Source organism: Chinchilla lanigera, unplaced genomic scaffold, assembly GCF_000276665.1.
Source record: "Chinchilla lanigera isolate Chin_1 unplaced genomic scaffold, ChiLan1.0 scaffold00040, whole genome shotgun sequence".
NCBI classification, from domain to species: Eukaryota; Metazoa; Chordata; class Mammalia; order Rodentia; family Chinchillidae; genus Chinchilla; species Chinchilla lanigera.
Window position 1 is genome coordinate 2742745 of NW_004955441.1, and position 17016 is coordinate 2759760.

The window sequence follows — 17016 nt, forward strand, 5'->3', positions numbered from 1 at the left end:
AGACTAACACAGGATGCTGACTGGGTGTCATTGCTTATATTGTATATTCCAGGTGAGAATTCTGAAAGTAGGAAAGGCATTTTACGGTTTACTTTTTAAAAATATTGTATTTAGGGCATTAAGGAGCCTACAGAAACCTGCCAAGCTAGGTGAGAATAACCTAGGAGACTGTGCTCCTCTGCTTCCTGCTTCCCCACGCTAAATGGAGACAAGCACCAAAAGAAGGTTTAAGGGTGAGAGAAGAGTTAGCATGTGCTATGTCCCTGTGTCAACTCCCCACAATGGATGTAACCACCATGTACTGCAAACGTGGACTAATACAAATTTAGAAATAAAATTAGAAAACATTTTGGGACTTAATTCTTCTAGTATTTTGAAGTTCTTTCTCAGTAGTAATGCTCACTTTTCCTTTACAGTGGTTTACACCTGGCTCATCATCATCGTTGTGTGCACTGACCTCGGCAGAGAGGCTCCCTGGGTGGGTGATGTGTGCAGTTCCAGAGGGCTCCACACTCAGGGGCGCTTTGTGCTAAGTGTACTCTTAGTATTCTGATGTTGCCATCTTGATGTTCTTAATAATTTTGGAAGAATGGGTTTTGATTTTCACCTTACACCGGACAGCATAAGTGATGTGATCAGTACTGACAGTCAGTGTGAAGACTGTACTGGAAGTAAGACTTCCAGATTCTAGACAACTGCAGAGACATCAGGAAAGTCTTCCACATTTGAGTATTCATGCCTATTTTGATAAAGCAAATAAGGATGATACATGGACCTAGGTTTCTTCAGAGTGTTATTCCACAGTTCTCACTGAATGCAAAGTAGAATTATCAGTGCTTTCTCATAGAAGTGTGAACAGTTCGGTGATCCCAAAAGACAAAGTGTGTGCTCCATATACAGGTAAACTCTGTCTTATGTTCTTCCAGGAGAGGGTAATGCCTTTAAGCAGATGGAGAGAGAACTCATTACTTGATGTCTCCACTGTAATCTGAGCACATTCCTGCTCACACAGCAGGACCTTCACCAGTACACACTGAGGGCATTGTAGGTACAATGGCCCTGGAAATAATACCACAATACTACTTAATATTTATAAAACTGCTTCTCTCTCAATGAGAATCCACTTTGACACTTACATGACACTATTAGAGTTAGAGGAAAAGAAGGAGTTATCAAAGTTCCTATACTGAATGAGTTGGGGTAAATGTCTTAACCAGTGCCTCTTAAATCCCTACCCAATGCTCTTTTCACTTGTGTGGTCCACTTGGTATGAACCATTGAGACTCTGATGAGAAGGTCTGCTCACATAAAAGGGATGTAATTGAATACATGAAGTAATCTTTGTTACTGGTGAGGATCTCCTCTCTAAAGAACCCAATGCCTGAATAATCTTTGCCAGATGAACAATCATCTCCCCTTCAAATTTATAGGTAAAAATGATAACCATGAAGATAAGGGTATTAGGAGGTAGGGGGCTGGATGGTGATTGGATCCTAGGCCAAAGTTTCAGTGAATGGAGTTAATTTCCTTAGCAAAGAGACCTGGAAGAGGCCCCTCACACATTCCACCATGTGAGAACACAGCAAAAAGTAACCAGGAAACTGACCCTTACCACAAACGGAAATTGCTCTCATTTTTGATTTAGGACTTCCCAGTCTCCAGAATGGTAAGAGATAATTTTTATTGTGTATAAACCATCCAGTTTATAGTATTTTATTACAGCAACAATGTGGATAAAAAGGAGCAGGCTGCTAATACTGTAGGCAAAGAAGAGCAGAAAGGAAGATATTGAAGAGAAGATACTAAATTTTGGAGTTGAAAGAAAATTTTGAAGTGATTTAGTCAACATCTACCTTTCTCCCAACCCAGCCTGATGAAAATGCACTCTCACTAGCCACCAGACTGGTGAATTTTCACTTTAAAACATGTACACCTGAGTACTTTCTGTCAGACTACCTCATTCTATTTTCTGGTTGATCATGAACTGAGTGAAAGTTCTGGCTTGCATTAAAACCAAAGACGACTCCTTGTAATTTTGAATAAAATACAGTTTTTGCTGTCAGCTTTGTGGAGGCATATCACTATAAACACGTGATGCCAGAACACATGCAATCAAAATTAAAGCAACAAAGGTCACACAAACTATATAGAAAATAACACTGAGTGGAAGGTTACATTCTTACACTTGTTGAGACTTTCACACTGAGTTTGCTCTTGGCTTGGTCTGTAAGGTATAGAAATTTATTCAGAGAAAGGGTCCAGCATGGCTTCTGCTCTCTAAATCATCTGATTTTTCCTTTTTTAATGTTTACAAACACTATTCAATTTTTTTTGGTCTTTTTTAAAGATGAAATAATGAACTCAGATAATTCTTTAAATATTATTTGTGGACTCACATCGAACACAAGAAAAGAATATATTTTCTCTTACCCTATTATGATTATTTTCTAGTTTTTAGCTGTTCTTACAAATGGCACCACCAAGGTATGAACCCATTTTGTGGATATTGTTTGCCTGCTGCAACAACAAAGAAACACCATCCCTTGGGTTTGGAGCACTTTTCTACATGTTGGACTTTGTGTCAGTAGCAGCATTATTTTATTGGCTTATCCTGAATCTGTATTTTGTACAGTTGCTGCTTAAAGGAGGAGTTCATATGAGCATATTCTTGTACATTACAGAGAAGTCTTTCATTCATTACAGGGGTCTTTCTTAATTTATTCTCTTTAGTTTTGACCAAAAAAAAAAAAAAAAGTTGATCTTATTGCCCACTAAATTAACTTTACTCCCAGTCTACATAACTTACAAATTTAGTAACTCTGACTGTAGATTTTGTTTATCTTTTTACATATGACCAACAGTGATGTATTATGAATGAATGGTAAAAAAATACATCACTAGTATCCATAGATAAGTACCTGAAGTCACATGTAAAGAGAGACTTATTAAAAGTTCACTTGATTATTTTGTGGAACCAATCACTAGTTACCAATTACAGCTACTCTTTTGGTGGATGTGCGCCTTCCAAGTCAGAATCGCCTTATCAGCAATCAACTAACGAACTAGGTCCCAGTGTTTGTGTTCGCAGTTAGACTGTTCAGGTGGTCAGGAACTCTCTCAATTGATTGCTTTAGCTTTGGTTACAGCTGTAGGCATCAGAGCAGTGGACTGAGCAGTGCTGAGCTTCTCTGCAAGTCTGGCTCATGTCCGCCGAACCCAGAACACACCAAGCCCCATTTCAGAATTGGAGCCCAGAAAAGTACTATTCTGGGGCCTGCCAGGTGCTTGTACAGCTGCCTCGGTTTCTCCAGCAGCATCAGCTTCACTCTGAGGAGGAACCAGTGGTGCAAGGCCCCCAGACAGCTGACATCTTGGTTACCTGCTGGTGGAGGGCAGCCGGTTGATGGCTTCAAGGTGTTCACCTCCTGCCTGGCAGCCAGGACAGCTCTTCCTCACTGTGCCAGGCACCTCTCCCCTGGGGTGCCCTTCCTGTGGCTCCAGGGCAGAGGCTTAAAGACGGCCAGCCCAGGCCAATTCTTCCTGGTGGGAGGGAACATAGTGTAGTGTCTTCAAAGTGAGGAAAATTAAAAATATATATATAAAACCAACCCAAAGCCAAATATTCACAACACCATTAGAAACCTGAAACAGCCACGTGACATTCTATCAGCAGTTTTCCCCACATTTCAACAAAACCTAATCAGCTATAATGTTCAACGCCCTTACTTTGTTTTGGAACTGCAGTAGAAGTTCCCATGATATCTTTGCATCATGATGTTGAATCTAGTATAGTAAACTTACTAGTTCCTGAGCATTCTAGTGATTTCATCTAAGATATGAGCGAGGCAAGCTTGTCAATATGTAAAGGAGCTGAATCCAGTTACTGGAGGGGTTTCCATACACCTTTAGCAAATTCATCAGATTGTTTGATAACCAATGGTTTTGATAGTTTCTCACCCATAGATTGCAACTCTTTCAAATATCTTTTCTCTTGTAGGAACAAGGGTCTGAAGACAAGAAAACAGAATAGGTCCCTCATTAGGTCTTCTAGCTAATCCTGACTAGAAGAAGGAGTTAAAACTTTACTAAAGAAATTCCCTTAGGAAGTAGGTCAAGGACAGCGGTAGAGGGATGGAAAAGTCAGATAAAGAAAGTCACCAAATGGCCTTAGGTCTTGCACTTAGTGACAGGAAAACAGTTCTGGCAGGAAGAGCACAGACAGCCAAGGGCACAAACCAACCTGAGACAGTCATCCCTGTCCACCTCCACACCATACAGGGGAGACAGAAGCAGAGGGGGCTAACTTTGGGGAAACCTCATATATAATATTTTCTATATACATATTCTCTCTAGGGACACTATGTTATTCACTCTAGGTTCACTATACTCATCGTATAATTACAGAGTACAGTAGATATCTACATACCCCCTTATTGACTCTAAACTAACCATGAATGAGGAACTCCCTTGCTAACCTACTGCTTACCCTAAAGATAAGACCCTGAAAAGTAGGGCAAGGGCAGGTAAACAGACAGACAGAAGGAAACTGGACATAGATCACCAGAGACAACATAGACAGAGGTACCCCAAAGCCAGGTGAGTTAGGGCAAGTTCAGGGTGTGGGAGGGGCCCCTGACCCCCTACAAAAGCAGCCCAGAATGAAGGCTCATAGGCCCTCCATCTTCCTAGAGCCCCCTATCCTGATTCTTTCTTATCAGGGTAGCTACCTTCTCTCCCCCTCCTTTTCCTCTTTACAAATCAAGTCTCTTCCTCTTGTTAAACTTTGCAGCTCGATTTTTTTGGAGCTGATTTTACAACCTGGTAGGCCTTTTTCTGAGCTCTTTTTTGCTCTTCCATTTTCATATTAGTTCAGATGATGATATTGTGTTTGTAATCTCTTTAGCATCTCATTCTGTGCTGTTTGGTAATTTGCTCACTGGAAATCTTAAATTATTTTATCATTTGTTTGAGGCCTGCAATACGTTGCATTAATAGAAATTATTTTTCTAACTCTAAAACACTGAAATTGCATTTGAATAAGAGTATCTTTCCCAAAGGCTGCTGAATTCTATTTGCCTATAGTATTGTAGACTTCTTTATAGTATTGTATAGCTAAATACATACGTATATGTTCTCTGTTGGCACATTTCTTGTGATTTTAACTCACTCTAGTATACTTTTCTAAAGAGCTCATGCTACCTTTTGGAACTCTTTTGTAATAATGTGGGGTTTTTTTCCACTTAACAAAAACTTTTAAAATTGGAGAGTCTTCATACTGCAGTATTAGCATCAGCCTGAGCACTCTCCCAGCTATGCCCCTCAGAGTCTCTAGCCAGAGAGCTGTACCTGAATCTTTGCTGATCATTTTGAAAATGATTTCAAATAGTCTATCATGTATTATTTATTCATTATGGCACTTGGAGCTGATTCAAAATGCTCTATGTTCAGATACCCAAACATCATAAAAAAAAAATCCCACAATAAAAACACCTAGAATTCAGCATCCACCTAGAAATAGACAAAAGAAAGTTGTTTATGGTGAGGATAAAGAGAGAAATCGACAAGAGTATACATCAGATATCACTATGCCTCTTGAAAGAAGGGGGATTTATTACAACACCCAACAGTCCCAAAGAGTATCTTGGAAGAGTGAAGCCAATCAGAACTAAAGGAATGAGATACTCAGATGAAACTGACAAGTTTAGCTCATACCACGCATAGGAATAGGTCAAAGTGCATATATACTACTACATGTTTCAATAACTTTAAAACCAAAATAGGGGTAGGGGGTGGGAAAGAAATCAAGAAAATAAAAATAAAATGTGTTGTTCAGAACCGATACAATGTGTAATGCTACATAAAAACATCATAGCTTAGTACTGCGGGAGTATTTCCACAACATGGACTCATGGAATCTCCGGGAAAATCATCTGTCACCGCAGTGAAGCACAGTCAGAACTTGCAAGCCAAACAAGGGAAGAAACTACCACAATGAGAACTCAATGTATGAAACACATGCAAAAACTTGAAGCCCACAAAATTATGGCACTTGAGTAATCTCAATAAAAGGTAAAACAGTGTAAGGATTAAAACAGCAGAGACCATAGAATGTATCATTAATAAAACACATACTATATATGTACTCTACAAGTAGTAGAACAAATAATATACAACACATAAGGATATAAAACTAAACAGTTTGAGAAGAGATTAATAAACCATCAAAAATAATTGTTCCAGCGAATCTCAGTATTTTTGCAGTGTAAACAAAATTAAAGTGAAAAGAAGTATAAAAAAAGATTTTTAAAAAGCACAAGTATGTAACACAGATTTCAGCCTGAGTCTAGTAGCAGTTTCAGAAGGACAAAAAAAAAAAGAAATATAATAAATCAAAGGTTAAAGACACATGGGCAGAATTAAGGGTAGATATTTTCCCCTTAATCCTATTGTCAATATGAAAGCCTCCAAGTATTCACTGCTAAATATGTTGCCTGATGAAACGTTTTGATAAAAGAATTTTCTTCCCCAGAGGTTTTTAAATTTTTTCAGTTGTTAATGAGTAGAAAAACAATTTATTTTGAGATTTTTTTCTGAGATAAAATATGTATCCTTATTATTTTAAAGAACTATATAGACAACTGCTTTTCATGCCTAATAGATAAAATTGTTCATATTGTGTGATTCAATTTATAAATAGAATTTACTATATTTAAGGTTTTGCCTTCTGTTTATGATATGAATTGACCTATAATTTTCACTTTTTTGTGCTATCTTTGTCTAGTTTTGTCATTTATTCATATGAATCTTATAAAGTAAGTCAGATAATGTTCCCTCCTTTTTCTCTGAGAGTTTGTGCACATCAGAGAGAAAGATTTTGGGAACTGGATAAAACTTTCCTGTAATACCATCTAGACCAAAGATCAAAGAATATGTAGAGCTGATTGAGGTAGGGCATGCCTATAAATCCAGCATGCAGGAGGCTGCAGCAGAAGAACTGATGCAAGTTTGAGGCCAGCTTTGCTACATAGTAAGTTCAAGGCCAGCCTGGACTTTGGCCTAAACTCTGTCTCAAAACAAACAGACAAATAAGAGTAGGGAACAAAAGGAGATTTTGACTATCTGTTCAGCTTATTTAATGCTATAAATTCATTTGGAATTTCTATTTCTTCTTTACATAATTTGGTCATATACTTATTTATTTTTGGAAAATTTATGTCATCTATATTTTATAATTTATTCACATTAAGTTATTCAGTGTATTTGCTCAGAATTTCTAAAACCATTACTATGAGGGACCCCTGCAGGGAATCTCCAGTTTCTCACAAGGTGTTACGGCTCATTGCAAAAAGAAAGAGCAAGAGACAAATGGCAGTGCAAAGGGGACCTGGGATGGGCAGTTGCTCACGGGGAACGTAAGGCCATGAGATAGCCAGAATCTCAGTATTTACTGATCACATTTACACTGAGGAAAATGGTGAAGGGGATTATCGGATGATTCAGAGGGCAGTGCTGGTCTAATGCTGAGAAGGATCTGTGTTGACGAGGATCGCTTTGGATGATTCAAAGGGCAGCAGCAATCTTAAAGTAATGAGGAACTTAGGTTGATGGGGACGGTGGGGAGAGAGGGCAGGTTATTGAAGTTTGTCCTTTTCCCCCAAGTGAAACCTGTTGCTATTATTATTATTACTTGGTTCTCAGAGAACCAGGATCATCTTTAGCTGATGCAGTCTTGCCCTGGAGCATCACAGCACTACATGGCTCTTCAGGCTCCAACTGTGACCGGAGCCCCAGGAAATTATGCTTCTGCATGCTGTATCCGGGCACATGCGCATGAAAATGTAATAGGTCTTGGGCAAGCCCTAATCAAAATTTAATTACGAAATGAATTTCTTACAAAAGAAAATTTTATGGAATGGCCTTTTACACACCACGACTTTCTTTATAGATCATAATCTTTTTTAAAATTTCTAGTACTTTTGTTTGATTACATATGTTATATACAATATGGATACTCTCTCACCTTGAGCAAATTTGCTTGAAATTTGCTGTCATTCATTTCTCTATATAGCAGATGTTTCAATTTTAAACAAATTTTAAATTCAGAGAAATGAAAGGCTATCACATTTACTTCAAAAATTAACTGCATTTATTCCAAAAAACATCAGGATTCTCATTTCTGTTTTATGCTTCTATCTATTCTTTTTAAAAAAATTTTTTCCTCAAAAAACCCACATGTGTTCATGTACTATGCCTCTACAGCCTTTCCCAACTCCCGTGCCCAGATTTAGGACCCCACCCACCACCCTCCAGATACTCCTTGTTCTTTACACCATCACCCCCACTGGCATATTTAGTTTTCTTGCTTTGTCTGAATGAAAGTCTCCTTAACGTGCTGTGAGGTCCTTGCAATGACTTTTGTGTATGGCCTGCAAATCTTCACAATGTGTGTAGTGTAGACAATACATTTGAAGTTTAAACTCTATTCCTGTTAATTTTCCTCACAAGAAATTCAGTGATTGATTTGAATGCACTTGGACAGGATAGTAGATTTCGACTCTTCTAAGAGATGCTGTACTTACAGGATATGATATGTTTTGATATGTTTGATTGTTTGACATGTTCAGCCTATTCACTGATTTATAGTTTATCTTATTTGAGTGAGAATCTCAGCAGCAATATCATATATATATATATTTCCATTGCCCCCTGGAAGAGATTCTGCAATATTATTATAACTTTCCTTTCAGTGTTTACAGTGTTCCTGCTGTTACTTGCTGATGCATGGATTATATTACAGTCCCAGATACTTGTTTTGCTCATAATTAAGCCATGTTGTCTTGCTTATACAAATTTTATAAATTTGATTTATCTCAATCATATAGCCACTGTTTTCCTTGTGATACATTTTGATTTAGCTAACCAAAGATTTCCAAGAGGTAAAGTTTTGCCTTTTAGATCTTGCTCAAAACCATAGAGATCTGAGTTCTCCCTATGGGCTCACTATACATTAAAGTATGACCAGTTTCACTCATTTCAACAGGAAGATAATTATAATGCTTAATTAAAATCACTTGTTCTTGTTTTAGCTTGAATATATTGTATGATTCTGAAAAAACCAGGAAAAATATGAATGTCTGAGCAGTTTTTAGTCCATCTTCTTGTTACATTTGCTGCAGCATAGCTAAACTGAAGTCATTCTCTAGAGCAAATCCAACGAATGGACCCCAGGGACGGGCATTCTCTGGTGCAGTGTCCTGTGGTCTGTCCTCTCTGACCTGCAAGTGCCCCAGTGCCTGTTTCTGGAGTCATTTTCAAGCAATCCTTTTCAATTCTCCAGATGCTCTTCAAAGCCATTGCTTATTTGTTGGCTCAGTAAACAAATGATACAATTACTCATCTAAGTTCTGGGCACTAATAACGAAAAGTAAGAATGCTACTGTTTAAAATGTAAACAAAATAAATGTAGGATTTGTTGATATCACAGAATGGGTTGCCTTCACAAGTGGGCTTAGAGATCAGAAGACTGAGAACATCAGAAAATGCACTTGTTTTATATTTTTTTCTGCATTGATTCATCAATTCATAAGTAGATTGATAGCCAGAGATAGGTCCCATTTTATATGCTGCTCTCAACATTTAGAATAACAGATATCATCCAGAGTGTGCATGAGTGGATATGTGTGGTCTCCACATACGATCACATGTGTATACTTATATGTACTCAGTGTCAGAAGCCAGCCTTGCTGATTACTATATTATCTTTTCCTTTTGGCTCAAACAAGGAAACAAGTTTTGAAAATGATTAATACCCCTTCAGATAGGAGAGAAAACACAAATCCTGCCCTTCAAGTACTTTTATGTCTGTAAGTTTTGGTGCTTTCATGTTTCTGGAAGGCACTTTTGGACACTGTTAACAAAGATTCTTTCCTTTGACAAAACTTAAGGTAGATTCCCCTGAGCTCCTTTTTTTTTTTTTTATTTTTTATTTTTTTTTTCCCTTTTGACAGTGTTTTACCTTGAGCTCTTTTGGCCTAGTTTAAGAAATGAGACTTGGTTCAGTTTGTGTAGTTTTAAAAAGAATCTTCCTGGATTGAGTGAAAATCCACCACCCTTGATGGCTGACCTAATTACTTATTTTCACCTTCAGTATCTTACCACTTGGTCTTCTTTGACAAGTATTATATGGAGTATTTCTAACAAATACCCCTTAATCTTAGCTCTGATATTTTCTCTTAGTAAATTTCTATCCACTGTGCCTCTTAACCTTGCTGTTTGGCTCAAAATTCTCCCCTTCTCTTGTTAAATGGATAGTCAAACTTTATCTCTGTCTTCAACTATTGAAACTCATTGTAGTCAACCTCTGAAATTGTTTGAGCATGGTTTTCTGCTCAAAATCATACAGGAGTCTTCCTTGCTGGATTTAACAAATGTCACGAATATACTGATTTTCTTCTTCGGCACTTCCATAGGACACGCTGCTGGTGAGGTTCAGGGGCTCTTAAAAGGCACACATTTGGAATCCCCTAGCATTGCCTTCCATGTATCTAGACCACTAATCTAAGAGCTGACTACATTCTCTGAGAACTTATAACAAAGAGAATCTAACGTAATTTTCTTTCCTATCTCATTAGCTTTATCAGTTAGAGCAAGTAAAATAAATTATATATGTAATCTTTCCCCATATTCTTCTATCAGCACCTGGACTAAAGCATTATTTGGTGAAATGGAGAGGGAGAGAAAAGGGAACAAGGAAGTAAGAAGAGAGAGGAAAATGGAGCACAGCTGAATAAAATCAGATTACAAAGCCAAGTTCTTTGGAGGTAGGTCTAGTGAGGGTCAAAACTGCTATACTCTCAAGTAGAATAGTTCTCTTAAAATTTTTTATTATTTTCAAATTAATAGATAAAATAGTATATATTTATTTTATGCAACATGGACAGTAGAAACATGTATTTTGCAGGTGACCCTATCAAGCCAACCAACAAACCCATTAAACAACATCTTTGCCATTTTTGTGGTAAGAATGCTTAGTACTTTCTCAGCAGATTCCAAAAATATAAAATGCTATAAACTAGAGTTACCATGTTGGATAACAAAGCTCTTGAATTGATTCCTCCAATCTCACATAAATTTTGTACCCTTTGACTAATAACTTGCCAACATTTAGTCTCCTCAGCTATTGATAACCACTATTCTATTCTATTCATAAGGTTAAATTTTGAAAATTCTACATGAGAGTGAGATCATGTAGTAACCATCTTTTCTATGTCTTGTATATTTAACTGATCTTATAAATAAATGTGAAGAGAGAATACAATTAAACTTTAAACATTTACTAAAGTTACAAGAGGATATAATTGGGTCTATTTATTACCTACCAACATACTGCACTAGTACTAGGGAGCACAGCTTATATTTTCTGAGAACTTTTTATTTGGTGATGATTTTAAAAAGCTCAAAACTGATGTATTGGTACTTAGTGAATTGACCAGCCTATTAAAAACTAAAATAAATCAGAATAGTCATTGGAACTGAAATCAGCTAAGGCCTGTACACACTTAGGCATTGTTATGGTTTGTGTCCAAATGTCCCCACAAAGCCTCATGCAGTCCTGGGGTGGACTTCTAGAGTTTATGATTGATTCATGGTCTAGTGTTGGGATTATGGGTGTGAGTGCTACACGTGCCCTGGGGTGGATAGCCTGCATACATTGTAAGGGAGGGAAAGAGGCTGCTTGCTGCTGCTCCCCCCTTTTTGCTCTTGTTACTTTTGCAGTTTTCTGCTACTGCAAACTGTTGCCCAATGCCATGTACCACTCCGCCTTGGAGCCAGCCGAGTATGGACTGAAACCTCCAAAACCTGTAAACTAAATAAACCTTTCCGTCCTTAATTTTGGGCCTTGGGTATTTTGTCTCAGTAATGAGAGAAAAGTAACCAAGACAGGCATAAAGTCTTTAAATAACATTGTGTTTAAAGTATTTTCCAGAAAAATCCTCCAGAATCCCATTAAGATTAGTATGAATCTCACTATTTAGTAATTGACATGGACAGAAGAAGCCAGTTCATCCAGGCAATGACTTCTTGATGTCACAAGGTGAAAAAGCCCAGTAGCAGGACATAGAACTCCTCCCAAAGAAACCTGCCACTTATAAAGAGGTATGATGGCTATCTATACCTGCACAAAAGAACACTATAACTCTTCCTTCTTGTGATCAAATCTATAGGGTCTTTACAGATGTAGTAGAGGTAAAATGACATCATTTTGTACTAGAGTGGTTCCTAGTCTAGTGAACAGCATCCTTATAAGATGTTGAAATTTGGACACACACAAACATAAAGGAGAATACCAAGTGAAGAGAAAGACATGTGTAGAGGAAAAATGACACAAAGGCAAACTGTGAGAAGGCCATGTGACAGTATAGGCAGAGATTGGAGTAATGTGTTTATAAACAAGGAATGCCAACCTTTGCTGGTAACCCTGACAAGATAACAAAACAAGGAAGCTCCCTCTCCCAGTCTTTAAAGAAAACATTGGCAATGCTGACTCCTTGATTTTGGACTTCTGAGATCCTGAACTATGAGAAATCATATTGCTATGGTTTAAGACATTCCACTTGTAACTTTTATTATGGTGTTAAGAAATGTGTAAATACAGACTGTATTGAGAAATTTTAAATCTGCCTATGATCTAGAAGCAATCTCAAAACTAAATATTTTAAAAATATAAGACTATTTTATGCTAAAAATGTCATAGTGCCTTTGTCCAAGTGGATAGCTCATCAGTGATCTAAACCAGTGCAATATGTTTATATTTTTACACTTTGCATACAACAAAAATAAAATACATTGAGAAAAATGATAGGACTTATGATTTTAAAAATATCCAGGAAAAGAATGGAGGCAGAAAGGGCTGGGGATTTAGCTCAGTGGCACAGCTCCTGCCTGGCAAGGGGGAGGTCGTGAGTTCGATTCCTGGCACTGAAAAACAAACAAACAAAAAAAGAATGGAGGCAGAGTAGAAAACAGATGGAAAATCTGGGAAAGGAAAAGATGCATACAAGAAACCATTTGCTTAGCAATAAGTTCAAAGGTTTGCTTAGAAAGCTTAGGTTGATAGAAGACTTGTCTCAACAGAGAATACATGTACCCTGAACTGATTTTGTGTGCATTAAGCAGAGTAGATGGATCATTTCCCATTATTTCATTATTGCATTTTACTAGTTTATATTTTAAAATTATACTATCATGTTGTAGGGGGAGATATTATTCTTTTATCAAACCTCAATTCTAAGCTGGCCTATTGTGTCCACTCAGAAGAATTACTCTGAGCAAGGTCCCTGAGGTTAGGAGGGACCTAGTGCCAAAAGAGTGACAGAGGAATATAATCTCCCTCATTAAGGTTATGATTGCCTGAAGAATGTAGTCACTTTAGGGAAGCTTCCACTCAAAGGTAATATGAGAGCTCCTACTAAAAGGGTATATCTTTTGGAGGTGATTTTTTAGACCTGACTAGGCAGGCTTTTTTGAAATTTCTTTGTTTTCTTTTTCTTTTTTTTTTTTTTTTGGTACTTTTTAAAAAATTGTATTTCACACAGTCTTTCTTCTTTGATGTTATCAAACCCCTTCCATCCCAGTGCTGTAGGTGTGTGTGCTGACTGTCTTATCTGACACACTCTCCCTCTATCTGCCTCCTACACAACTTCAGGCAACTTTCTCATCCCTACTGCATCAGTGACAATGACTTTCCCTTTTCAAACTGTCCTTGACAGAGTTACTATTGTTCTCCCTCACTTTGTCCAGCATTCTAAAGTCTCAGCAGAAATGACACCTAAGTGACTAAGATGTCAACTACCAAATAATATTTATTTATTGAGATTTATAGAACTCAGAACATCTGGTGACCTTCAGGTAACACCAAAGTGAGCAATGACTCCTCATTCTTAGTCCTGTACATCAGTGAAAATGAACTGTATAACTGTTGTGAAGGATAACTGGTAGCAAGGTAGCACCTTTGTCTAACTATCCCCAGGATGTGGTATGAGATGTTGCTGTACTAGAAAATAAGAGTAGACCAGAACAGATAAAGATATCTATAGTCTGTCAGATTTTAAAATACTTGGTGGACACAGGATTGTGTAGAACCACCAGGAACCACCAGGAACCACCAGGAACCACCAGGATGTGACAACATTCCAGGCAAAGAAAAAAGTAAGGAAATGCATATTCTAAATGATGAAGATTCTGCCCAGCACATAGTCTTCCTGCCCACTGCAGATTGCAGGTGAATCATTGTAATATGACACCTTTAAAATGAGTAATTGTATAATTATGTGCTGACTCAACATTCTTCATTTAAACATGCAAGGGCATGATCTAAGGACAAGTTTCTCTTCTAATTCTGTTACTTCCTTTGATGGCAGAAATACAGTAGGAAACTGATAATGCTAGAGATGGTGCCAGAGTGCAGAAACCATACCCGAGAGGATGGAATTTTGACATGTTGAACAATAGCAGTGGAACTAATGTCTCTCTGACCTTCCCTTGCTCCACTATATCTCAGTTGAAATTAAAGCTCAGAGAGAAGCTTTGTCTGATGTTCCCTTACATGATAGAGGAAAATTCCTCCAAAGAAATGCAGTTATTTTAAATGCCCACCTTAAAAATTCTCACCAAATCACTAACCAAGCAATGTTTATCACCAGAGAAGAGAATGACTACCCTGGGAGATTTTTCATCTGTTCTTCTGAGAGTACCTTCTGTAGATTACTGGGAGTTCACAAACTATTGTTTGTATTTGGGTCTGTTTATTTCTCCTACAAGTCATTAACTATACCCTGTAAGTAACCAACACTCTTTCCTTCCTTCTTCCCCATGAGGAAGGATTATAAATTAATGAATCTCCACAGATTATTTGGTAATCATTGTCCTGTGATGCCCACTGTCTTCCTCCAGACCTTATGCACATTGATAAATCTGCAGGCTTTTTCTTCTGTTCATCTCTTACAACTTCATTAAACTGATCCAAATATTCAGACAGAAAGGGAAGATTTTTCTCATCCATACAACTATATATATTTATCCCAGATGTTCCCCAAAAGATCTCCAGTTCATAGATGCATCACTCTATGTAATTTATAGCCTCAAATTGCACAAGCCTTGATTATTGTCAGTGGGTACAGCCCGTCTGTGTGGGTTCATTATAAAGTGACCCAGAAGATCTAGATTAGGGGAAAATTTTTTTTCTGAAAAAGGCCAGATAGTAAATACACCACTTTGTGGCTATTCAGCCTCTGTTGAAAGTTCTTAACATCTTTTTAGTGTAAAGGCCACCATAACTAAAATGTAAAATGAACAATATGGATGTGTTCCAATGAGCTATTTATGACAACAGTCAGAAGGGCAGATTTGGTCTGTGAGCCATATTTTGGCAAATCTTATTCTACTCGATCCTTGTGTCCACCAAGTATTTTAAAATCTGACAGACTATACATATCTTTATCCGTTCTGGTCTACTCTTATTTTCTAGTATAGCAACATCTCACACCTAAATTATTGACAAAAGTACAGACATTTGTACAGAACTATGTGATGATCCTTCTGTTAACTATGTTCACGGTAACTTGCCTACATGATTCAGAAAGTCACATACCTACAAAATAATTTAGCACATGTTATTGCAAGGCAGCCTTGATAAATTTTCATTAAATTTGATTTCTGTCATGTTGCTTCTCATATTAAATCCTGTGCTATTTATTGCTTTTTAAAGGAGATCATTTCTTCCAAAGAAGATCTCCTTTTTTAAAAGAGATCATTTCTTCCAAAGAAATGCAGTTATTTTAAATGCCCTGAGCTGAAACTGATGGAATAAGTCATGATGGTCATGACTTATTCCAGGTGTTGTTAAGTAGAGTGAACAGGGATGATAGGAAATAAGTTTTGAGTGGTAGAAGATCAAACAGAGGGCACTGAAAATTATTTATTTCTCCTATAAATAACAGGTTGGGGAACTACAGTTAAAAGGCTGCTTTCATCTCTATTATCCCTCTTGGTCTGCTGCTCCACCAGCTGTATACACGGTAGATATTTTGAGCCATGCTCTAACACCACTTACGCAGCTGATATTTCAGACTAACAGGAAAGTTGACCACTTGCTCTCACAATATGTCCACGACACATGCATTATCCAGGGGAATTAATTGTGAGCAATGAATTCAACCTTCAGCCTGTAACGTTCTTATTCAGCTACTGAGGCCAGAGAATAAATCCATTTTTTCTAGTATACTATTATTAATCTCTAGCTTTCACAAATAGCAAACAGCTACTGAATCCAGTGACAGCACATATTAATTTAAAGACTAATGAGGAGAATTACCCATATTAGTTAAAATGCACTTGTCATCATGTTTAAGTTTCTTCAGCACTATGGCAGGAGTTGGATTAGAATACATTGAACCAATTAACTTGTTCTAATTGTTATCAAAAGTTAAGGCATTGAAAATATGTTCAAAATACTGGCTGACAATCATTTAGGATTTGGTTTGGGAAGAATATATTTTTTGTGTTAGACATATATGACATTTTTGCTAAGAAAAATAAATTTTAAAACCCCAGGTTTTTGTGTGATCAGATTCAGAGATTTTTAAAATTTACTTTATATCTATGTTGGGGCCTTATTTGTAACAGATTCAGTGACATGAAGTAACCACAAAAATAGGTATCAGGTTGAAGTAATTCCAGGGGCTCGTTCTGTACACCCTAGTTTCATCACTCAGGGACACTGCTTTTCTTGCTAGTAATAACCCTGACCCTAACCTTAACCCTCATAGTACTAAGAAGATACATCCTACTAATTACACTAATGGTCATATTAATCATACTAATAATCATACTATAATATCATACTAATAATACTAATAACAGTAATAATACCAGTAACCATATTAATAATGCTACTAATTATACTAATAATACTAACAATCTTACTAGTAATATAGTCACTATCTGTTAAATTATTGT